Source organism: Pristis pectinata, chromosome 34, assembly GCF_009764475.1.
Source record: "Pristis pectinata isolate sPriPec2 chromosome 34, sPriPec2.1.pri, whole genome shotgun sequence".
Taxonomy (NCBI): domain Eukaryota; kingdom Metazoa; phylum Chordata; class Chondrichthyes; order Rhinopristiformes; family Pristidae; genus Pristis; species Pristis pectinata.
Window position 1 is genome coordinate 12,740,041 of NC_067438.1, and position 26,658 is coordinate 12,766,698.

Here is a 26,658-nt window from a genome sequence, read left to right on the forward strand (position 1 = left end):
AACCACCAAGGGCAAGGCTAGCAACAACAAGGACTTACACTGTGAAACTTCCATGTACTGCAGTGTTTTACGGGAGAGCTGAACCAGCCAGATTACCGAGCCAGATAAACAGATAGAGGAGCAAGTAGAACATAGAACTTAGAACAGTACAGCATAGGAACAGGCACCATGTCTGTGCCAACCATGATGCCAACCTAACCAATCCCGCCTGCCTGCATGTGATCCATATCCCTTCCCCCTGCCTGTTCATGTGCTTGCCTAACAGCCTCGTAATCGCCACTGTCATATCGACTTCCACCAGCCTGTCCCAGGCACCTCATGTGCAAAAAGCTTGCCCCACACGCCTCCCTCAAACTTTCCCCCTCTCACCTTAAAGCTGTGTCCTTTAGCATTTGACATCACCACCCTGGGACGAAGACCCTGACTATCTGACTGTCCTGAGAAATATCATTCATGCAAATCATTTCTAAACCGACCGGATGTGAGCCGTGGAAAGCAGCATTAATTAGCACAACAAACTTTATATCTTCAGGAACTCATTTTGAATTCTTGCAACACCACCAAACCCAGAGTTTATCCACAGTTTTGCATCACAAATTTCAATGACGTGTGAAATTGGTGAGGGGTGTAGCCCAGGTCTTGTAAGTTTGATAGAGTGATGAAGTTATACAGCTCAGAAAAAGGTCATTCAGCCCATTATGTCGATGCCGACCATCTATACTAACCCAATTTACCAGCACTTGGTCTTGTAGCCTTCTCTGCCTTGGTGATTCAAGTTCTTGTCCAGATACTTCTTAAATGTTATGGGAGTCTCTGCCTCCATCATCCCCTCAGGCAGTGCGTTCCAGGTTCCACCCACCCTCTGGGGGGACAAAATATTCTTCCACAGATCCCCTCTACACCTCTCCCCCCAATAGCGATGTCTTCTCAGTTTTGACGTCTCTGCTATGGGGAAAAGTTTCCTACTGTCTACCCTATCTATGCCCCTTATAAGTTTGTACACCTCCATCAGGTTCCTCCCCTCCCCCTCCCAGCCACCCCGGAGAACAGATCCAGCCTCTCTAGTCTCTCCTCACAACTGAACGGTTCCCTTATACGATGAGATGGACTCTGACCTCATGATCTACCTTGTTGTGACCTTGCACCTTATTGCACTGCACTTTCTCTGTAGCTGTGACACTTTACTCTGTACTGTTATTGTTTTTACCTGTACTGCATCAATACACTCTATATTAACCTACTGTAACTGCACTGTGTAATGAATTGACCCGTACGATCGGTATGCAAGACAAGTTTTTCACTGTACCTCGGTACAAGTGACAATAATAAGCCAATACCAATACCAATACCAGATGCATCATCCCAGGCTACGTCCTGGTCGATCTCCTCCGCACCCTCCTTTCGGGCAACTTGGGTTACACTTTCCCCCATCCCCGCCATGGTTCAGCAATAGAATTGGAATGTTACACACAACAACTAATTATATTCAAATCTGATGGAGAACTTCCATGTCCAAACGCGAATCCTAATGACAGAAGATAGAACATAGCAGGAACAGGCCATTAGGCCCACAATGTCTGTGCCAAGCATGATGCCAAATTAAACAAATCCCTTCTGCCTGCATATGAACCGTATCCCTCCATTTCCTGCATGTCCATGTGCCTATTTAAGAGCCTCTATTGTATCTGCTTTCACCACCTCCCCTGGTAGTGCATTCCAGGCACCCACCACTCTCTTGTCCCGCACACCCCTTTTAAACTTTCCCCCCTCTCACCTTAAAGCCATGCCCTCTAGCATTCGACATTTCTACCCCAGGAAAAAAGATACATAAAATATCCCTTGTTATTTTGGAAAGCGTTACTGGCCCAGAAAGCTAAGGCATTTCTTCCAAGAGAGGCGACATTTCGAGGCAACCTCGGCGTACTCCAGTTCACCTGAAACTGCCCTTTAATTTCTGCCTGTTCTTCTTGTGCAGGAGACCGCGATCGTCGCCTCCGCTCTGAAGGGAAAAGAGCCGGTTACAACATGTATATTTTCGGGGCTCTGTCTGCCGTTTGCCTGAGTTTACTCACTGCTTTGGTCCTTCAGAGAAAATACTACCTGCAACAAAGCTAAATGATAATTGCGTATCTCAGATGGGTTTAAAAGAAGCATTTGAGTAAATGGAGGCAAAACATAAATTTTCCTTTGCTTTAGCTCTAACTGCACGCTGGTAAATTTATAATAAGTCTGTTTAGAATTCCACCATTATCCTAAAGCTTGCTTGTCAGCATGACAAACCTATGCAGGGTTGTAGCTGGTCTGGATTATGTAAGATGTATCAAAATATCAAAAATCATGAGTGCTGTTGATAAACGTGTATTGTGTTGAATTATTTCGAGTTTCTTTTTCAGTAGACAGATGGCACTTATCCACTCATTAATAAGCAATGAAGTCAATTCGTTTTTTTTAAGTGCTCTTTTTATATTGACAATGAGAGAATAAAGATTAATGTGAATCATAGGTGCTTTAGTTAATAAAATCGATTGCGTGTTGTGAAAATCGGTGAAATAATTGGCTTGATTGTCTTAATCTTGAAATTAATTCCCTATGCATTCTACTAAATTGAATTAAAGTGCTTCTTGCAAAATGTTCCATATTTGCACTGCAGTTTATTCCCAATTGCACAAATTAGCCTCATAAAATGGTAACTTGGTTTATGATGGTCACGTGTACTGAGGTACTGTGAAAAACTTTGTTTCTCATGCCATCCATACAGATCATTTCATTATACCAGTGCATTGAGGAAGTACAAGGGAAAAGCAATAACAGAATGCAGAATAAAGTGTTACAGTTACAGAGAAAGTGCAGTGCAGGCAGACAATAAGGTGTATAATGAGGTAGATCGTGGGATTAAGAATCCAATTTGTTGTACTAGGGGACAGTTCGATAGTGTGGTAACAGTGGGATAGAAGCTGTCCTTGAGACTGGTGGTATGTGCTTTCCAAATATTGGTATTGGTATTGGTTTATTATTGTCACTTGTGCTGAGGTACAGTGAAAAACTTTTACAAACCGATCGTACAGGTCAATTCATTACACAGTGCAGTTACATTGAGTTAGTACAGAGTGCATTGATGTAGTACAGGTAAAACAATAACAGTACAGAGTAAAGTGTCACAGCTACAGAGAAAGTGCAGTGCAATAAGGTGCAAGGTCACAACGAGGTAGATCATGAGGTCAGAGTCCATCTCATTGTATAAAGGAACCATTCAATAGTCTTATCACAGTGGGGTAGAAGCTGTCCTTAAATCTGGTGGTACGTGCTCTCAGGCTCCTGTAGATTCTACCCGATGGAAGAGGAGAGAAGAGAGAATATCCTGGGTGGGTGGGGTCTTTGATTATGCTGGCTGCTTCACCAAGACAACGAGAGGTAAAGAGAGTCCAAGGAGGGGAGACTGGTGTCCGTGATGCGCGGGGCTGTGTCCACAACTCTCTGCAGTTTCTTGCTGTCTTGGGCAGACCAGTTGCCGTACCAAGCCGAGATGCATCCAGATAGGATGCTTTCTATGGTGCATCGGTAAAGGTTGGTGAGAGTCAAAAGGGACAAACCAAATTTCTTTAGCCTCCTGAGGAAGTAGAGGCACTGATGAGCTTTCTTGGCCATGGCATCTATGTGATTTGACCAGGACAGGCTGTTGGTGATGTACACTCCCAGGAACTTGAAGCTGTCAACCCTCTCGACCTCAGCACCATTGATGTAGACAGGTGCGTATACACCGCCCCCTTTCCTGAAGTCAATGACCAGCTCTTTTGTTTTGTTGACATTGAGGGAAAGGTTGTTGTCATGACACCATTCCACTAAGCTCTCTATCTCCTTCCTGTACTCTGACTCATTGCTGTTTGAGATACGGCCTACGAATATCCCCAAATAGGAAAATATCTTAAATCACTAAGAACCTGTTAGAATCCTTCCTGTGAATCATGGGACAACAATAGAAGCATGACGTGATTTTAACTTCACAAAACGAAAATATTGCTCAGTGGCGCAGCAGGTAGAGCCACTGCCTCACAGCGCCAGAGACACGGGTTCGATCCCAAACTCTGTCTGTGTGTGTGTGGAGTTTGCACGTTCTCCCCGTGACCGCGTGGGCTTCCTCCGGATGCTCTGGTCTCCTCCCACATCGCAATGACGTGCGGGTCGGTGGGTTAACTGGCCACTGTAAATTTCCCCTCGTGTGTGGGTGAGGGGTGGAATCTGGGGCGGAGTTGATGGGAATGGAAGGAGTATTTAAAAAAAGGGATTGGTGTAGCATCAGTGTAAATGAGTGGTTGATAATCAGCACGGACTCGGTGAGCTGAAGGATTGTTTCCCTGCTGTATCTCTCTATGTCTATGTCTGAAATTAAACAACTATTCTTGGTATATAAAACCAATCGTTTCATATGCCTTTTAAAAGCCTTGGCATCTTCCCCTGCCACATTCAAGCATTGAAGATGCATCCCAGCTCTCTCCATGTATAGAAGTCAGAGAGGACATTGATTTTATTTAAGATGCTAGGTTTGGATTTTAAAAATGTCTTAGAATTATAGAGCTATACCGCACTGAAACAGGCCACTCGGCCCAATTGGTCCCTACTGACTGAGGTGTCTATTGCGTTCAGTTGAGTGTTGTATTCAGTTCTGGTCACCCCATTATAGGAAGGATGTGGAGGCTTTGGAGAGGGTGCAGGAGAGGTTCACCAGGATGCTGCCTGGATTAGATGGCATGTGCTATGAGGAGAGGCTGGACAAACTAGGGGAGTTTTCTCTGGAGTGGCAGAGGCTGAGGGGAGACCTAATAGAGGTTTATAAGGTTATGAGAGGCACAGATAGAGGAGACAGCTGGTTTTTCTTCTGAGGGTCGAAATGCCTAATGCTAAAGGGCATGCACTTAAGGTGAGAGGGGGAACAGTACAGCACAGGAACAGGCCCTTCGGCCCATCATGTCTGTGCTGACCATGATACCAATCTAAACTAATCCCATCTGACTGCACATGGTCCATATCCCTCTACTCCCTGCCTGTTCATATGTCCATCGATCTTGCCCCTATCAAACTCTTTCAATAAAGGATATAATTAATAACCATCTGCTAAATTACATTTATACATTGCAGGGACAAGGAATAAGCAAGTCACAAGCTCCATGGGACAAGCAGCACCTAAATGGGGTAGAGAAACAGAGAGATAAAGAGCTACCGATACTTGAATCAATAAAAGTAATGTCAGAGTGGCGCAGTGGGTAGCGACACTGCCTCACAACACTGGACACCCAGGTTCAAACCTGACCTCGGACGCTGTCTGTGTGGAGTTTGCATGTTCCTCCCTGTGACCAGGTGGATATCCCTCGGGTGCTCCGGTTTCCTCCCCACGGTCCCAAAGACATGAGGGTTGGTGGGTTAATTGCCCCTAGTGTGTGGGTAAGTGGTGGAAATGATGGGACTGTGAGGACAATAAATTACAGGGTATATGTAACTCAACAGGCCAAATGGCCTCCTTCTCTGTCGTAAGGATAAAGGGAATATGGAATATGAGTTAACGTCTGCATCAGGAAAAATGCTGCCGCTTGTTTCTGGAGAGATAGAACTGAGAACCAGGGAAGTTACTTAAGGAGCTGTACAAGATTAATTTGTGTGCTTTACCCAATCTCCCTGCATGCCCATCAATACACGTAACTGCCTTCTGAGTTCAAGGAAAATTAAGAATGAATGATAAATGACAGTGGCATTTATGTCCTGAAGATAAATAAATAGTAAAACTCCTGATGGTTTACCAGGAGGCTGCCTGGATTAGAAGGCATGAACTATAAGGAGAGGTCGGACAAACTTCGGTTGTTTTCTCTGGAGTGTCGGAGGCTGAGGGGAGACCTGACAGAGGTTTATAAGATTATGAGAGGCATAGACAGAGTAGACAGAGTCTTTTACCCAGGGTAGAAATGACAAATACTAAAGGACATAACTTTGTTAGAGGGGGAATGTTTAAAAGAGATGTGCAGGATAAGTTTTTTTACACAGAGAGTGGTGGGTGCCTGGAACAGGCTGCCAGGGGTGGTGGAAGCAGATACTGGATGTATCTCGGCTTGGTACGGCAACTGCTCTGCCCAGGACCACAAGAAACTGCAGAGAGTTGTGGACACAGCCCAGCGCATCACAGACACCAGCCTCCCCTCCATGGACTCTGTCTTTGCCTCTCGCTGTCTTGGTGAAGCAGCCAGCATAATCAAAGACCCCACCCACCCGGGTCATTCTCTCTTCTCTCCTCTTCCATCAGGGACAAGATACAGGAGCCTGAGGGCACGTACCACCAGACTTCAGGACAGCTTCTACCCCACTGTGATAAGACGATTGAACGGTTCACTTATACAATGAGATGGACTCTGACCTCACGATCTACCTCGTTGTGACCTTGCACCTTATTGCACTGCACTTTCTCTGTAGCTGTGACACTTTACTCTGTACTGTTATTGTTTTTACCTGTACTGCATCAATGCACTCTATATTAACCTACTGTAACTGCACTGTGTAATGAATTGGCCTGTACGATCAGTATGCAAGACAAGTTTTTCACTGTACCTCGGTACAAGTAAGATTAATAAACCAATACGATAGCAATGTTTCAGGTGCATTCAGACAGACCCATGAACTGGCAGGGAATGGAGATATGGACCACATGCAGGCAAGTGGGATTGGTTTAAGGCGTCATGGTCAGCACGGGTATCGTGGCTGAAGGGCCTGTTACCGTAGAGAAACAAAAGATCAGATGAGCTGGTCTGATTTCTGGGATGGGAAAGAACCCCACATGGTCACAGTGCAAACTCCACACAGGCATCACCGGAGGTCGGGATCGAACCCGGACCCCAACACTGCGAGGCAGCAGCTCTACCCACTGTACCATTCCTGTTAATGACTCTTCGTTCTCCTTGATGCTGCTAACCTGTTGAGTTATTACAACGTCTTCTGTTATTATATCAGATTCCCAGCATCTTATCTGCTTTATAAGTCACCTACATTACTAACTTTAAGACAAAACACGGTTGAACTGAATAGAAAGATAAGTAAAAGATCAGATTAGGCGGTGGCATCACCACAGAGGTGAATTCAAGAGCAGGGAGGTTATGGTGAGGCTTTATTAGACTTTGGTTAGGCCACAGCTGAAATATCTCAACATCGACCCTGTCAAGTGCCCTTAGTATCTTATATGTCCGGATAAGATCACCCCTCAATTTCTCAGCTGCAAGGAATACAGACCCAAACTGCCCAGCCTCTCTTGATAGGACAATCCTCTCATCCCAGGTACAATCAACCCAGAGAAAGACGAGTCCCCATTGCACTTACTGGATGTGACACCAATGAATAATATATGTTTTAAAAAATCTGTACCGCAAACACTTAATAAACACTCTGCAACTTTGTTGTCCCATCACCGACTTGTGGAGTTTATTCCGACTTTCCTACAAAGAATTAACGGCGCTCACCTTGTCTTGTGTCTGGTCCTCAATGACAAGCCAGTTAGTGCATCGGTCCCCGGCTCTTTGAGCAGTCAGTAGCCGTCAGGGCAATTGTCGCCATCGTTCGATGCCTCTCCTCGACGCTGAGACCGAACAGACTCAGGGAAAAGGTGCCAACAGTCTCGGCGGACGAAGAAAAATCCTCTCGGTCCACCAAGTCCTCGTCTGTCATCCCAGTGAGTTGCAGACGAGTTGTTCCCTTGTTACTTACAAACGGGACATTGACACCAAGTGTCCACTCTTGCCAGCGGTGACCAGCGAGTCCTGCTGCCAGGCAGTCTGATGTTCAACCGCACCCGGTTCTCTGACCGCCAGTAGTTCTCTTTAATATCGGAACAGAAGCAACTTGTTCCGTTCTGGAGCTGGCGCAGGCTGGAGTGGTGTCTCCCTCGCCCTCGGCTGTCTTCCGGAGGGGTCCGCAGTTTTATCTTGGGTCAGTTGTCTCCCTCGGGGAAATGGGAGGATCCCTTCCTTGTCCATCCCCCGCTGATCAAGGAGAAGCCTGACCTCAGCACCACTTTCCCCCCAAAATATGAACTTCATTCATAAAATATATGCAGAAGAAATATAAAAATAGGGCATGCACAGCATCGTCCAGTCGACAGGCCATCCCCGGGTTACGAAAGGAGTTTGATCTTACAGACGTTCAGAAGTAGATTTTGTCCAAAAGTGGCAAAATACACAAAAAACGCTCGATATGGTAACTGTTCCTCCACAGTGCTGTAATGAACGGCATCAAAAGTATTGGCTTATTATTGTCACATGTACCAAGATAAGGTGAAAAGCTTCTGTTTGCCTGCCGTACAGACAGATCACTCCATACATCAGTACGTCGAGGTGGTACAAATAAACAGAATGTGGAATAGAGAAAATTCAGGCACAGAGTGAGTAAAAGGTTTATCCGGGCAAGCCTTGGATCTTTAAGATATATCGCGCTGCATTTGTTCTTTAATGCTGTGTCAGTGGTTAAATCAAGATGATCTCTTTTAGAGATAGTTCCTCCTCGATTGGTCACATTTCCCTGTTGAGTCTGCACCTCACCGAATAATCCCATTCCCCGCTAATTTTCCCCTCATTCTGCACGTCTTTGGGATGCGGGAGGAAACCGGAGCACCCGGGGGGAAACCCACAGTCACAGGGAGACCGTGCAAACTCCACACACACACACACACACAAAGCGCCGGCGGTCGGGATCAAACCCGGGTCCCTGGGGCTGTGAGGCAGCGACTCTACTCGCTACGCCACGGTGCCGCCCTATTATTCCACATTGATTCACAGAGATAATGGTGAAATATTTTGGACAATTTAGCTCTCTCCTTGTAAAATCTATCGTGTGGAACTAATGATAGCTGAAGCTAGTTATCTTGTTTCTTCCACGCTCGGGAGAGCCGGGAACTGACCCCTGGAAATAAGGGGTCAGTCATTCAAATTGGTGGTGCGCATAATCTCCTCCCCTCAGAGGGTGGCGGAGGACAGATCACGAGCTATATTTAAGGTGGAGATGGATACATATTTGAAAGATCAAGGAATTGAGGGTTGTGGGGATCTGGCACAGAAGAGGAGTTGAGGCTGGGTAGATCACTCATGATCATATTGGCAGGCACTGTAGTGTAGCGGTGAGCGTAACGCTATTACAGCGCCAGCGACCCGGGTTCAATTCCGGCCTCTGCCTGTAAGGAGTTTGTATGTTCTCCCCGTGTCTGCGTGGGTTTCCTCCGGGTGCTCCGGTTTCCTCCTACATTCCAAAGACATACGGGTTAGGAAGTTGTGGGCGTGCTATGTTGGCGCCGGAAGCGTGGCGACACTTGCGGGCTGTCCCCAGAACACTCTACGCAAAAGATGCATTGCACTGTGTGTTTTGATGTACACGTGACTAATAAAGAAATCTTATATTGAATCGTGAGGTGGGCTTGAGGGGCCGAGTGGCCTACTCCTGCTCCTCTTCCCTTGTGTTCTAATGCACCTATCACTCATCCTATGCCCTCTTGCTTTGTAGACGTTGTTTATTTCTCCATTTGGATCAGTTGATCAAAACTGGAACCATGTCAGTAATTCACACAAAGTGCTGGAGGGACTCAGCAGGTCAGGCAGCATCTGCGGAGGGAAAGAAACACTCGACGTTTCGGGCCGAGACCCTTCATCAGGACTGGAGAGGAAGAGGGCAGAAGCCAGAATAAGAAGGCGGGGGGAGGAGCACACGCAGGCGGGGGACAGGTGAGGGGGAAGGTAGGTGGGTGCGGGAGGAGGGGGGAGATGTAAAAAGCTTGAGGGGTGATCGGTGGAAGAGGCCAAGGGCTGAAGGAGGAGGAATCCGATAGGAGAGGGCAGCGGACCGTGGAATAAAGGGAAGGAGCCTTGGTCATGAGGGTGGGGGAAGGGAAAGAGAAGGGGACGGGGCCACAGGGATGACGGAAAACAAAAGGGGAGGGGCGTGGAAACAGAGGGGAGCGGTTAGCAGAAGTTAGAGAAATCGATTGAGATGTCATGAGGTGGGAGACTACCCAAGGCGGAATATGAGGTGTTGTTACTTCAACCTGCGTCTGGCCTCAATGTGGCAGTAGAGGAGGCCGTGGACAGACCTGTCAGTACGGGAGTAGGATGTGGAATTGAAGTGGGTGTCCACCGGTAGATAACTCGCAGCTCGTTGAAAGATGTTAAACTCACAGAAGGAGATTAGCCACTGTGTTACCATTATCACTTTATTAGAGGCAGGTGAGAGTTTCAGTATAATAAAATAAAAGCTAAGAATATTTTGGTAATTAAAAATTCTTTGATTTGTCTTTTAAAATTCAAGCAGTTTTATTTTTAAGTCCGATCCATGATTTATACAATAACCATCATGTTATACTCAAGCTCCGATAATCCAGCACTCTCAGTGATGCCAGCCTGGAAGATTTTCCCAACTATTGGATGTCATTTCTTTTAATGGCCCAACACACTTCATTTAACTTTTTTAGAAGTTACACTGCAGTACGTCCAACACACTTCATTTAACTTTTTTAGAAGTTACACTGCAGTACGTTTTCCAGTGAACCCAATAAGTTTAAAGAGTGAATGGGAAATGGGGCCCCAGCGAGTTTCAAGGGAATGAGGGAAACAGGACCTCAGTGAGTTTGAAGGGAGTGTGGGACACATCGTCCAACAAACCATTGGAATTTCCAGATAGTTGGAGAGCGGATTATTGGAGTTTTACTGTATTGTCATTCTGTCAGCATTGAATAAAATGAAAATTTTGAACAAAATTTGATTTATTTTATAAATCTACTGACTTTAATCAGAACTAAAACCATTGAAGCAACACCCAGGGTTTATCATCAGTTAATGTTCAGCTACTTGGGAGTGGTGAACCTCAGAGATTGTTGTAGGTAGTATTTCCTTTGCAGGACAAGTGCGAGGATGGAGATCACACATCCCACTGACAGCACACCCACAACAGGGACATAATGATTCCTCCCGCTCCTCTCCAAATTCAGCGGCAGTTGAAGGAGACCTGGTCACAATAAACAGATGTTAAGTGTGACATAAATTAAGTGATGCATTGTTCAAATAAGTCTGAAATAGTACCATAAAGGATATCCTTCAACTGAACACCACTACTGAAAAGTAAGTTAATGCTAGCAATGCTATACTAACAAAAATTGAAGCCAAGTACAAGATGATGCGATCTTCAAATTCCATATATCCCATTCTTCAGCAACTGACTCAACGGGGGATGATTCCCACACTACGTTTAAACTCACCAGGGCCCCGTTTTCCACATTCCCTTTAAACTCACTGGGGCCCCGTTTCCCACACTCCCTTTAAACTCACCAGGGCCCCGTTTCCCACACTCCCTTTAAACTCACTGGGGCCCCATTTCCCACACTCCCTTTAAACTCACCAGGGCCCCGTTTCCCACACTCCCTTAAAACTCACTGGGGCCCCGTTTCCCACACTCCCTTTAAACTCACTGGGGCCCCATTTCCCACACTCCTTTTAAACTCACCAGGGCCCCGTTTCCCACACTCCCTTTAAACTCACCAGGGCCCCGTTTTCCACATTCCCTTTAAACTCACTGGGGCCCCGTTTCCCACACTCCCTTTAAACTCACCAGGGCCCCGTTTCCCACACTCCCTTTAAACTCACTGGGGCCCCATTTCCCACACTCCCTTTAAACTCACCAGGGCCCCGTTTCCCACACTCCCTTAAAACTCACTGGGGCCCCGTTTCCCACACTCCCTTTAAACTCACTGGGGCCCCATTTCCCACACTCCTTTTAAACTCACCAGGGCCCCGTTTCCCACACTCCCTTTAAACTCACTGGGGCCCCGTTTCCCACACTCCCTTTAAATTCACTGGGGCCCCGTTTCCCACACTCCCTTTAAATTCACTGGGGCCCCGTTTCCCACACTCCCTTTAAACTCACCGGGGCCCCGTTTCCTACGCTCCCTTGAAGCTCACCGGGGCCCCATTTCCCACACTCCCTTAAAACTCACCAGATCCCCATTTCCCACACTCCCTTTCATCTCACCAGGATCCTATCTCCCGCACTCCCTTTAAAGTTAGCTGGGCTTTGCTCCCCAGACTCCCTTTGAACATCATATTCACTGAAGAATTTATTATACTACTGTATAATAGCAAAAATTTTGAATTAAAAAGTATGTTGCAATATTAATAGGGAGTAACATCCAATAGTCTGGAAAATCTCCCACTCTGACACCACCAAGTCCTGGGGGTGCCAGATTATCGCAGTTTTACTGTACAGACTTCGTTAGGATTAGCACCACCTTGCTTGGTATTGCAATGCTGCTCCACATCTCCTGGGCTTTCAGTTTAATCCCTACCTCTCCCTGAATTCAATTTTATTTATTTTTCCTTGGATAGAAAGACCTTCCTTAACTTCCCTTGAGAAAGTAATGGTGACCTGTCCTCTTGAAACACTGAAATCCCTCTGCTGGGTTAAACCGTCCTGGTATTTAGATCCAGTGAAGGAACGTTTATCCGGAGGAACAGGACAGTGTGCGACTTGGATTGGAATGGCTTCTTCCCCACCACCATCAGACTTCTGAACGGTCTATGGACCCACGAACACTACCTCGTTCATCCTGCTCTTTGCACCATTTACTTATTTTTGTAACTTATAGCAACTTTGTGTCTTTGCACTGTACTGCTGCCACAAAACAACAAACTTCACATGATCTAAGTCAGTAATAATAAATATGATTCTGAAATTTGGAGAAGATATAAAAGCTTGAAGGCACGTACCAGCAGACTCACTGGCAGCTTCCCTCTCACACGCTAGACATAAATTCTTGATCTCTCAATCCATCTCATCACAGCTCTTGCACTCTGTTTGCCTACCTGCACTGAACTTTCTCTGTAGCTGCTATACTATATTCTGCATTCGTTTTTCTTTTTACTACCTCCATGTACTTACGCATGGCATGATCTGCCTGGATGGTATGCAAACAAAAGATTTTCACTCAAACTTGGTACACGTGATAATGATAAACTGATGCTACAAGTTGGTGGTGTTCCCACACTTTCTGCTAAGCAGTAGGAGTTACGGGATTGTAAAATGTTGTCCAAGTTATCTTGGCAAGTAATAGAGGTCCATTTTGTAGGGGGTACACACAATGAACTGGCGATGGAGGGAGTGAAATATTCAGGGTGATAAATGGGGTGCCATTAGAACTGGCAACTTTGTTCTAGATGGTAATATTCTGCTTATGTGCTGTTGGATCTTCGGTCAGTGAGGCATGTGGTGAGTTTTCTAGTTATGCCTTGCAGATAGTGGGAAGTTCCTGGGGTGTCAGGAGATGGCTCACTCAGGGTACACAGCCGCTGACCAGCTCTTATAACCAATCTCCTTACGTGACTGCTCCAGTTGAATTTCCTATCAATGGTGACCCTAAGGAGTTGATGGTGGTGCCTTCAGCAATGACGTGACAAGGATACGGGGGTTCGGCACTCTGCTGTCAGAGATGAGCATTGCGTGGTGATGCACAGCTAATCGGCACCAATGTTTTCCGGGTCATTCCCCGTGCAAGTGCGGACTGCTTCATTTGCTGATGAGTTGAAAATGGCACTGGACATTTAGCATGAATGTCGGTGAATATCTGTCTTCTGACATAGTGAAGGAGGGTCATTGATGAAGCAACTGCTTATTGGTAATTAGTTTATTATTGTCACATGTACCGAGATACAGTGAAAAACTTTGTTTTGCATGCCACCCATACCAATCACTTCAAACATAAGTACATTGAGGTAGTACAACAAGAAAAGCAGTAATGGAATGTTGAATATAGTGTTCCAGTTATGGTCACAGAGAAAGTGAAGTGCAGGTCGACAATAAAGTGCAAGGGCCACGACGATGTAGTTTGTAAGATGAAGAGTCATCTTTATTATTTTTTCTTCTTCTTCCAAAGGTGGTTTATTCAGTGATTATAGGATCTCATTAATACATTACAGTACTTTACGATGGACAATATTTACTGTTTTAAATTATAACACAGTCATCTCTATGCAGAATGCACTCGAGCCCCTGTGACGCCCAATGGTCCCAGAAATTCCCTATTGTACCTGTGGATACCAGGTACTCCTCCGGGGACACACGGGGCATGGACATAACCGGGAAAGAGGGAGAGTTCATCTTTATCGTACAGGAGGTCCATTCAAAGTCATATAACAGTGGGGTAGAAGCTGTCCTTGGGGCCAGTGGTGTGTGTTTTCAAGATTTTGTATCTTATGCCTGAAGGAAAGTGGGGAGGGAGAGAAGAGAGGGTGGGAGAGGTTTTTAATTATTTTGGCTGATTTACCAAGATAATATGTAGTGTAGACAGAGTCCATGGAAGGGAGGCTGGTTTTTGTGATGGACTGAGCTGCGTCCACAACTCTCTGCAATTTCTTGTTGTCCTGTGCAGAGCGGTTAGCATACCAAGCCGTGATGTATCCAGATAAGATGATTTCTACAGTGTATCTGTAAAAATTGGTGAGGGTCATCGGGGGATTTCCCTGCCGAACTGAAGGTGGTTGGTTTCAAATTCTTGCAGCTAAAATGAAGGTTGAGAAACATGGGCCACCCATTTTGTTCAATCAAGTATCTCCTCTTAGCATCTACCAATAAACAGGTGCCTTTTAGTATAGAGTTGGTAGTTTAATTGGCCACTGTAAATTGTCCCTAACGTGTAGGTGAGTGATGGAATTTGGGGGGAATTGATGGAAATGTGGGGAGAGTAAAATGGGATCAGTGTAAATGGGTGGTTCATGGTCGGAGTGGACAAAAGGACGTGTTTCTCTGTTGTATGACTCTGTGACTTGGAGTCACTCTCTTCCTATTTCCTGTGATGGTTCCTTTAAAGAGCTTTCCAATCAGTCTCCAGTTCTTTCCCCAGAGCCTCGAAAATTATTCGGATTAATACATCCAATTCTGCGTTGAATGTTCAGATCAGATCTGTTGATGCTTCACTCTCAGACAAGTATGCAATTCACAAGGCATGAGCTGAAGACTTCTTCACCTCTAGTCTTACCCTTTGTTGTTGAAAACGGGTGCCTTTTATTTCTTATCTTAAAAAATGGCTTTGGGTTTTTATTTGTACAGAACCACCAGCAGAGGACAAAACAAAGGAGCTGGTTATTGACTTCAGGAAGTGCGGAAGAGTACACATGCCTGTCTGCATTAATGGTGCTGAGGTGGAGACGATTGAGAAGTTCAAGTTCAGAGGTGTAAATATCACCGACAACTTGTCCTGGTCCAGCCACGTAGATGGTACGGCCAAGGAAACGCACCAGCACCTCTACTTCCTCAAAGGCAAAGGAAGTTCATCATGTCCCCAGTAACTCTCACCCATTTCTACCAACTCGTGACCCGTGAGGGAATGAAGCAAACATAATTCAATTCGCAAGTAGCCCACGCAAGGAGACCCACCTTCAATGTTGTCGGGAAATACCACCGGCCCCTGAGCGAGGCGCGGGGACCTGTCTCCCGCGCCGAGGTCCCTCCTGCGTCTGGAGGAGAGGCAGCCCTGAGCGCACCGGTTGGGAGACGAGGTGGCGTGACAGATCACCACCTCGCAGATGACGAAGACCTGCGGGTAGCCGTCGAACTTGAACGCGTGGAAGCTGAAGCGCTGCCTCCTCTTGTCGCTCGATGGGAAGTCGCTAAAGGTGGAGTCTTTGGGACAACTGGAGGAAATGAAGAAGAACAGAAGAGTTAGAGAGGGGTGCGGGGCAGAGTGACTCTCACTAACACAGGGCACAAGAAAATAGGAGCAGGAGTAGGCCACTCGGCCCCTCAAGCCTGCCCTACCATTCAGTACGATCATGGCTGATCTGCCCCAGGTCTCACCTCCTTCTCTGTCCCAGTTCCCCACAGCCCTCAATCCCCCGATCTTCCAAAAACATATCTACCTCCTTTTAAAATCCCAATCATCCAGCCTTCACAACCCTCTGGAGAAGATTTCATTGGTTAGGAATTCCTGTATTTCCCCGAAGACTGGCACTTGGCAAGAAACTGCAGAGAGTTGTGGACACAGCCCAGCACATCGTGGAAACCAGCCTCCCCTCCATGGACTCTGTCTGCACTTCTCACTGCCTCGGGAAAGCAGCCAACGTGATCAAAGACCCCACCCACCCCAGAGATTCTCTCTTCTCCCCCCTCCCATTAGGCACAAGTTACAAACGCCTGAAAGCACGTCCCACCAGGCTCAAGGACAGCTTCTATCCTGCTGACATAAGACTGTTGAACGGTGCCCTAGTACGATAAAATGGACTCTTGACCTCACAATCTACCTCGTTATGGCCTTGCTCCTTATTGTCTGCCTGCACTGCACTTTCTCTGTAACCGTAACACTTTATTCTGCATTCTGTTATTGTTTTCTCCTGTACTACCTCGATACACTGATGTGATGAAGTGATCTGTATGGGTGGCATGCAAAACAATTTGACTTGATAAAGGTGAACAAGATGATAAGCGGCATAGATCGAGTGGACAGTCAGAGACTTTTTCCCAGTGTGACAATGGCTAACACGAAGGGACATAACTTTAAGGTGATTGGAGGAAGGTATAAGGGGGATGTCAGGGGTAAGACTTTTACACAGAGAGTGGTGGGTGCGTGGAATGCACTGCCTGCAGAGATTGTGGGGGCAGATACATTAGGGACATTTAAGAGACTCTTAGATGGGCACAAGAATGATAGGAGGCTATTTGGGAGGGAAGGGTTAGAAAGATATTAGAGCAGGATAAAATGTCGGCACAACATTGTGGGCTGAAGGGCCTGTACTGTGCTGTAGTGTTCTATGTTCTATGCTAATTTTTTTCTGTACCTCGGTACATATGACAATAATAAATCAATTTACCAATTTAATTGGCCGGCAAACTTCCTTGATGAATGAGAAATTTGAGTGCAAGACAATGAGCATTTTGCAATCATGTTAATTTGGACATTAAATTGCCACTTCACTTTGGAGGATATCGTTTGGATGAAGCTACAAGCCAAAGCTTTGGATGGTCTGCAGGTGGCTGGAAATTATTCCATGGAACTGTTCTGGAGAGGATAATTAATGCTGCTGTTCTGAGCGACATCCATCCCTCAATCAATATTGGGCAGCCCAGTGGCGCAGCGGGTAGAGACACTGCCTTTCAACTCCAGCAATCCGGGTTCGATCCCGACCTCCGGCGCTGTCTGTGTGTGGAGTTTGCACGTTCTCCTTGTGACCATGTGGGGTTTCCCTCGGCTGTTCCAGTTTCCTCCCACATCCCAAAGATGTGCGGGTCGGTGGGTTAATTGGCCGCTGCAAATTGCCCCCAGTGTTTGGCTGAGAGATAGAATCCAGGGGGAGTTAATGGGAATGTGGGGAGAATAAAATGGGATTGGCGTAAATGTCTGGTTGATGGTCGGCATGAACTCGGTGGGTCGAAGGGCCTGTTCCTGTACTGTATGATCCTATGGCACAGTTGAAACCAAAAGCGTATTTCTTCAGTCTTTTTAAAACCTACCTTGACTGTATTATCTGACTGTTTTCTTCCAAGTGGAATTGAGTCATAGAGAGTCATAGAGTCATACAGCACAGACCCATCCCACCCCGGACATTCTCTCTTCTCCCCTCTCCCATCATACAGGAGATACAAAAGCCTGAAAGCACGTATCACCAGGTTTAAGCACAGCTTCTATCCCACTGTTATAGGACTACTGAACAGTCCCCTAGTACAATATGATGCAGTTTGACCTCACAATCTTCCTAGTCATGGCCCTTGCACCTTATTGTCTGCCTGCGCTGCACTTTCTCTGTAACTGTAACACTTTATTCTGCATGCTTCTTTTGTACTACCTCAATGTACTGCTGTAACAAAATGATCTGTATGGATGGCATGCAAAACAGTTTTTCACTGTACCTCGGTGCATGTGACAATAACAAACCAATTTACCACAGAAACAGGCCCTTCGGCCCAACTCCTCCATGCTGACCAAGGTGCCTTCCTGAGATAGTCCCAGTTGTCAGCATTTGATCCGTATCCCTCTCAACCTTTCCTACCCAAACCTTTCCTTTATTCAAGAACTGCTCCAGTTCCAGGCTCCCAGATAAACTGAATTAATTTTAATCACTAAATTCAGAGAGTTTCTGCGTTTGATATTCGCCCATTCCCTGTTTTTTGAGGTATTTAATATCAGGAATATGCTTATGAGACCGAGAGGGTAGATCGCTGGGCGGAACATCTTATAAACAAATTCGTAACAGCTTTGAACCTGAATCTAAGCCCCCGAAGGAAATGTAGGATTAAAGCAAGTCTCACTAATCCGAAATGCCGCTCCCTACACTGTAACATATGCACCAATTACCCATTTTCAATGATGCTGTACCGCAAATTGCTTGGGCTCAGGGTTGGTGCCGAGATACAGTTTTCCGTAAATATCTGCACTCCACTATCGTTAGTCTCTGCCTCCATCTGCAGGTATAGGGTCCTGTTGAGCGGAGTCTCGTAAGGGAACTCTAAGACTGGGTTGGTGAAGGAAGCCGAGTGGTACAAGGTGAAGGATACATTGTAGTGTCCCAGTCGAGACACGTAATTGGTGTGTGGGATGAATTCCAAAGTGATGTTCTCTTCTGTTGACATCTCACACATTACTTTGATATTCAAACGGTGAACTGGGGTGTGCGGGGCAGTTCCATAAATTGTGTTCACATAAACTATCTTCCCAGTTTCGTTCTGTAACAAAGTAAATGGGACTTTAGATATTGTGATGAATATGAATTTATGAATTTATATATCTTGTAATTCAATATTATGGCGCATTATAACACAACTACATTCTAAGGTTAACCCAAGTGGATTAGTGAGACATGGTGTGGCAGTGTTCAAGCTGCCGACTTTGAATGACCAATCATACAGGTAATTCTCAGGCAGTTTAGGTAGCAAATATTCACCCATACGGAATTCACAAATCAGTACCGAAAATTCTGGGATACAGAATAAAAATCTGCTCTTGCAAAATTTATGTGAAATATGTAATTAAATAAACACAGAACTTATTTTTTTTCAACTCGCATTTCTTGATGCACCTGCAGATGGCGCGGTTTCGCATTGCGGAAAATCGTGATAGAGTCCATTTTCTACGAACGCAACCCCCACCCCCCCCCCCCCCCCGTAACGCGGGGGTCACCAGTACAATGCTGAGACCATCAGGGACACAGGTGGCTTCTTTACTGTTTTGATACTGCATTAATACACGTCACGTCCTATCCGTTAGTTTGTTCCCTAGACTCCTCTTTCTGCCATCAGGTTTATAATGAACTAACCTCATATTCGAAACACAGAAATGGGTTATTCACAATCACTTAGAACATAGAACAGTACAGCACAGGAACAGGTCATTTGGTCCATGACGTACGTGCTAACATAATTAAACTAATCCCTTCTGCTTGCACATGATCCATATCCCTCCACCTCCTGCATATTCACACGCCTATCCAAAAGCCTCTTAAACGCCACTATCAAATCTGCTTCCACCCCCACCCCTGGAAGCCTGTTCCAGGCCCCCACCACTCTCTGTGTAAAGAACCTGCCCCACACACCTCCTTTAAACTTACCCCCTCTCTCGCCTTAAATCTATGCCTGCTAGTATTTGAGATGTTACCCTGGGAGAAAGCCTCTGACTGTTTACCCTATCTATGCCTCTGTGAAAGTCGACCCACACTATAGTAAATCAGAAAAGAACAGAACCAAGGAACGTACAATTACTGCTTTATTAGTTTAACACTAGCGGGAGTGAGGGATACAGAGAAAGAGTAAACAGTGTAACCTGTGCTCTGTACTGATCCCCACTCAGAGATTTACATGTTAGTGTCCCTCCTTTTATACTTAATCTAAAGATGCCTACCTGGGAAGTTGCACACATTTGAGCAGTTGCTTACAGCAAGCTTTTAGCAAACCAAGATATGCCTTAAGCACTTCTTTGTTTCTCACCAGCACCTGCACATCTTGCAGTCATAACTATAGTCACACCATGGTTGAGGCAATATCATGCCATGGTTGAAGAAATAATAGCCGCACACCATTAACCCTTACATTTCCAGTCATTAACCCCTACATTTCCAGTTAACCTTTTACATCTCTCGATGCTCCAGAGAAAACAACCCAAGTTTGTCCAAACCTTTGCTTCTTGCTCATATCCTCCAATTCAGACAGCAAGCTGGGAAACCTTCAAGAGTGCTATTATTTATTTATCTTCAGGACATGGATGCCACCCGCAATACTGACACTTACTGTCCATCCCTAATTTTCCTTGAACTCAGAAGGCAGTTCATTGCATTGATGGGCGTTGAGGAGGTCTGCATTAGGTTGGCAAATTTCCTTCCTTGAATTTCACGGTTCCTGTTCCAGACACAGGATTTGTTTTAAAATTCTAGATTTACTGAATAGCTTGGATTTGAATTCCCAGTTGACATGCGGGATTCGAACTCATATACCTGTATCAATAGCCCAGAAACCAGCTGCTAGCCGAAGTCTCAACCATTATGATACCGCACTCCAAAGAAGCAGCTCATGAACGAAGTTGCTGGCCCAAACCGGGAACATTTCATCTCTCTGTTCCAACAGATCTATGCAGAACATGAAGACAGCAAGGGCTTCTTGACAAATGGACAAGGTACTGTGTAGTCCATATTGCATGAGCTTCGACCTCGCCTTAGCCAATGGCAACACTTTGGGCCACAGTAGAATTGGAGGAGATTATCAAGCCCACACCCCTCCAACAAAAAGACGAGCTGCTGGAAGACCTCAGCGGGCCAGGTAGTGTCTGCGGAGGGAAGTGGACAGTTGAAGAAAGTCTATTGCCTTCTACAGGAAGAAAAATCTTCAGGACATAGAACACAGAACATAGAACACTACAGCACAGTACAGGCCCTTCGGCCCACAATGTTGTGCTGACATTTTATCCTGCTCTAAGATCTATCTAACCCTTCCCTCCCATATCGCCCCGCATTTCTCTATCATTTATGTGTCTATCTAAGAGTCTCTTAAATGTCCCTAATGTATCTGCCCCACAACCTGTGCCGGCAGTGTGTTCCACACACCCACCACTCTCTGTGTAAAAAACTTAGCCCTGACATCCCCCTTATACCTTTCTCCAATCACCTTAAAATTATGCCCCCTTGTGTTAGCCATTGTCACCCTGGGAAAAAATCTCTGACTGTCCACTCGATCTATGCCTCCTATCACCTTGTACACCTCTATCGTCACCTCTCATCCTCCTCTCCAAAGAGAGAAGCCCTAGCTCACTCAACCTATCCAGTACTATGACATTTCTGCCAAAAGCAACCACAACAATTGTAGTTGTAGAAAACCCAGCCTAATAAAACTCTGGTGAGGCCACATCTGGAGTATTGCATTCAATTCTGGTCACCCCACCATGGAAGGTTGTGGGGGCTTTGGGGAGGGTGCAGAGGAGGTTCACCAGGATGCTACCTGGATTAGAGGGCATGTGCTATGAGGAGAGGGTGGACAAACTTGGGTTGTTTTTTTCTGGAGCGGCAGAGGCTGAGGGGAGACCTGACAGAAGTTTGTAAAATATGAGAAGCATAGACAGAGTCAACAGCCGTTATCTTTTTCCCAGGGTCGAAATGAATAATACTAGAGGGCATGCATTTAAGGTGAGAGGGGCTAGTTCAAAGGGGATGTGTGGGGCAAGTCTTTTTTACACAGAGAGTGGTGGGTGCCTGGAATGTGCTGCCAGGGGTCGGAGTAGAAGCAGATATGATAGGGGTGTTCATGAGGCTCTTAGATAGGTATATGAATGTGCAGAGAACGGAAGGAAATGGGCACTGCTCTATGTTCTAACTTTGAGAAGCCATGTCCATAACTTGCCAGGAAACCCAATGGAAATTCCAATTTGGAGTTTGTTGCTACGCTGGTTTTAGATCACCAGAGGCTCAGATTGACTCTGCATTAGCAGCACAATGTGAGCAAGAGCTCAAGGGAAAGAGTCACGCCATGAAACGTCGAGTCCATTTCTCTCCACAGATGCTGCCTGACCCAGATTCCAGCATCTGCTCTCTCTTGTGTCTCCATCCCCTCCCAGAACCATTTCCATCATCCCCTGGCCTCATGGCAGAACTGTATCTCCAAACTTGGCTCCAAATCACAGGACAGAACTGGCTGACGAGTACCTTCTTCCCCAGTGCTATCAGACCGCCTGGTACGGAAACCCTGACGCACAGGAACGCAAGAGGAGATAAGAGAGTGGCGGACTCAGCCAGTTCCATCACGGGTACAGCTCTCCCCACCATCGAGGGCACCCACAAGATGCGATGCCTCAGGAAAGCGACGTCCGTCATCATGGACCCCCACCATCCGGGCCGTGCCCTCTTCTCGATGCTGCCATCAGGCAGGAGGTACAGGAGCCTGAAGACCCCACACCTCAAGGTTCGACAACAGGTTCTTCCCCACTGCTGTCAGGCTCTTGAAACAACCTGGAAAACCCCAACACTCCCTCGGACTTTATCTCCCTCAAATTGCACTGATGTTTACTTTTGTTTATTTTCTTAAGTTATGTATAATTTAATTTAATTATATGTAATTTATGATTGTAATGTGCTGTGCTGCTGCTGCATAAAAGCTAATTGTAATGGCACTTACTCAGGATATGTGTGCCCATGACAATAAACTTGAACTGGAACTTGACTGCTGAACCAATCACCTTTTCAATATCCCCTTTCCGGTGGTGCTGCTAAATTCTTGGACTTTACCTCTCTCAGTAATTCTGTTACTGCCACTTTAACATCTCTTTTTTGCACGACTTCAGTTTGCGCTACAATCTTTGCCCCATTCTGTTGTTTTGGGCTCGTCGCTGTATTTGTTAATACCGTGTACACTGTTTACTCTGACAGCTTCACAAAGTCCAGGAATTTCATTGCACCCTGGTGTATGTGACAATAAACTAATCTGAATCTGAACCTATTAATCTCAGTTTGGAACTCTCAGTTGGACACTGACCTCAGCACCATTTTGGGAGAAGGTACAACTTCGACTCCCCGTGTGACTGAGGTCAAACCCAATGGGTCATTTCTAATTTTCAACTTGTAGCCTCTCCTGGCCACCGTGCCGCATTTCCTCAGATTCCCCCCTCCACGGGATCCATGACCCATGTGGCGGGAAGACCTCCTGAGGAAATGTGGTGCAGTGGGTAGGGCAGCTGTCTCACAGCGCCAGGGATCCGGATTCGATCCCGACCCCCGGCGCTTTCTGTGTGGAGTCTGTGACCGCGTGGGTTTCCCCCCAGGTGCTCCCATTTCCTTCCACATCTCAAAGGTTGTTGGTTGGTTAATTAGCCGCTGTGAATTCTCGCTAGGTGAGGGGTAGAATCTGGTGCAAATTGGTGGGAATATGTGGGGAGAATAAAATGGGTTGTGGCCAGCATGGAATCAGGGCCTGTTTCCGTGCTGAATCTCTCAATGACTCTGAACATCAGACAATTGTCCCTTAGATGCTTCTCAAGAAATCTTCCCTCCCCAACATTAATTCCGCTTTCGTCTCTTTGCAGATGCTGCCTGATCTCTTGGGAACTTACAGCATCAAAGTTCTAGCCACTTCTCTATTCAAACCTCTCACTTACTGTCTCTGTTTAAAGGCTCTCACTCTAAATGGCAGCACAAGCACTGTGTCGCCAGGACATCTTTGGACTCCAGCCTATAACAGACGTTCCCTGGTTAGGGATCAGAGGAGATTCCCCAGGATGTTGCCTGGGATGGAGCGTTACAGTTACCAGGAGGGACTGGAGAGGCTGCGTCTGTCTTCCTTGAAGCAGAGGGGAGACCTGATAGAGGTGTGCGGAATTATGAGGGGTACACAGGGTGAGACATAGATGGTGAGAAACTTTTCCCCATAGCAGAGGTGTCTATAACCAGAGGGCATGGGCTTAGGGTAAGGAGGAGGACATTCAGAGGGGATCTGAGGAAGAATGTTTTCACCCGGGGGGGTGGGGGTGATTGGAATCCGGAACGCACTTCTTGAGGGGTGGTGGAGGCAGAGACTCCCACAACATTTCAGAAGTATCTGGACCTGCGTTTGAATCGCCAAGGAAGAGAAGGCTTCAGATCGAGCGCTGATAAGTGGGATTAGTACTTGGCACTGGTGTGTAGGTGTGGTGTAGAATCTGGGGGGAGCTGATGGAAGTGAGGTGAGAATAGAATATAGGATTAGTATGAATGGGCCTGTTTCTGTACTGTACAACTCCATGACCATAGAACCATAGAACAATACAGCACAATACCGGCCCTTCGGCCCACCATGTTGTACCACCCTTCAAACCTCACCTAAGACTATCTAACCCCTTCCTCCCACATATCCCTCTATCTTAGATTCCTCCATACGCTTATCTAACAATCTCTTGAACTTGTCCAATGTATCAGCCTCCACCACCACCCCAGGCAGCGCATTCCATGCCCCAACCACTCTGTGGGTGAAAATCCTCCCTCTGACATCTCCCTTGAACTTCCCACCCATTACCTTAAAGCCACGTCCTCTTGTTTTGAGCATTCGTGCCCTGGGAAAGAGGCGCTGGCTGTCCGCTCTATCTATTCCTCTCAGTATCCTGTACACCTCTATCATGTCTCCCCTCATCCTCCTCCTCTCCAATAAGAACAGCCTTAGCTCCTTTAGTCTTTCCTCATAATGCATACTCTCTAATCCCCCTGACCATTCCTGCAATCTAAATCTCATTAGTTCTCTCATTTTTCCCAATTCTGATGGAGGGTGTTTGATCTGAAACATTAACACTGTTTCTCTCTCTCCATAGACGCTGCCTGACCGGCGGAGTGCTTCGAGCAATCACTGCCCTTATTGTGGTCTCTTGTTCTGTTTTCCCTTTAATCCAATCCTCGGTTCATGTGAGCTTGAGGCAATACAAGCTTCGTCTTCAAACCTTTCTTTGTAACACTTTGTTGGAGCTTGAGTGAGTCATAGAGTCATAATCAGGCCCTTCGGCCCAAAATATCCATGCTGACCATTCACTCTAATCCTACATTAATCCCATTTTATTCTCCCCACGATCCCATCAACTCCCCCCAGATTCCACCCCTCACCTGCACACCCAGGGCCAATTTGCAGCAGCCGATTAACCATCCATGTGGGACGTGGGAGGAAACCGGAGCACCTGTGGGAAACCCACACGGTCACATGTGTAAACTCCACTCACAGACAGAGCTGGAGGTCGGGATCGAACCCGGGACGCTGCGGATGTGAGGGAGTGACGCTACTCACTGCGCCACTGTGTCACCCTGAGTCTTGTTGAAATAAATACTAATATCATTCCAGATCAATGTCTAATCATTTCCCTTTTTATAACCACTTTGATGCAAGATTAGTTTTGTTAATTCGCCCTTCTATTTGCATTTGTCCGAATCCTGATAAGGTCTGATTTCCCCAAACTCTCTGAACCAGTCAGTTGCTAGTCAGCGGGGGCAGGATAAAGAGGTACTTACAATGATTGTTGTTCCACAGCCGTCAAATGGGGCTCTGATGATGATCCAGTTCTCGTCTTTTTGATCGGCGTGGCAGGTGGGGTCAATGAGGTGAACGTCAGTGAGGGATAGAGCTGCACTTGTGAGCACCCAGGCTGGTAGGGTGAAGATGGCAGCTTGGGCCAGACAAGTCAACACACCCCATTGCCCCTCGTCTAAACACAAAGTTAAAGGCATTAGTTTATTGAAGAAAAAAATCCGTTCTCCTTCCATGGACGATTCCCATCCAAAGGGAAATCCAACATAACCATGAGTGGCAAGAGAGTGATTATGAAAAGAGACATTGCTCATTGCTGGGACTGAGGGTTGAAGATCTTATTTCATGGTGCAGGTGATACAACACAGTCAAAAAAAAAGACAAGGAGCTTTCTCTCCCTGCTGTGTATCGGATGGGCCTACTACTTAATATTAAATTATTAGCAACGGTTGTGCATTTACACATGAGATTAATTTCTACCCTTGATTTTATTTAACCACAAAATATTCAAGAGGAGTAGAAGTAAGGGGTGGGCCTTATTATGTTAGCTCATCATAGAATTCCCCTTAATCCCTGTTGCCCACCCAAAAAAACGACCGATCTCAGGTTAGGATGAACTCGACCACTCTGCAACCATTGCCCTCTGAGGTAGGGAAATTCTCATCTGAGTCTTCGAGAACCTTTGCCTTTGTCCTGCCAAATCCCATTAGCTTTTGAGAATTCAACACCTCAGCTGTTGAGTCGTTTTACAACCCTATCCTTCTTTAAAACCTGGAGAGGAGAGGTTTATTCTACTCCCTTGCACCTTGTAGGGTAGCCCAACCATCCAGGAATTAATCCAGTGAATTCATGCTCCAACCCTTTTCAAGGTAAGTATAGTCTCCCTTAGGTAGAGTCTAAAACTGCACACACTGCTTTTATAGAACGTAGAACACTACAGCACAGTACAGGCCCTTCGGCCCACAATGTTGTGCCAACATTATATCCTGCTCTAAGATCTATCTAACCCTCCCCTCCCACATTGCCCCCATTTCTCTATCATTCATGTGTCTATCTGAGAGTCTCTTAAATGTCCCTAATGTATCTGTCCCCACAACCTCTGCTGGCCGTGTGTTCCATGCATCCATCACTCTCCGGTTCCCTCCCACATCCCAACAACGTGCG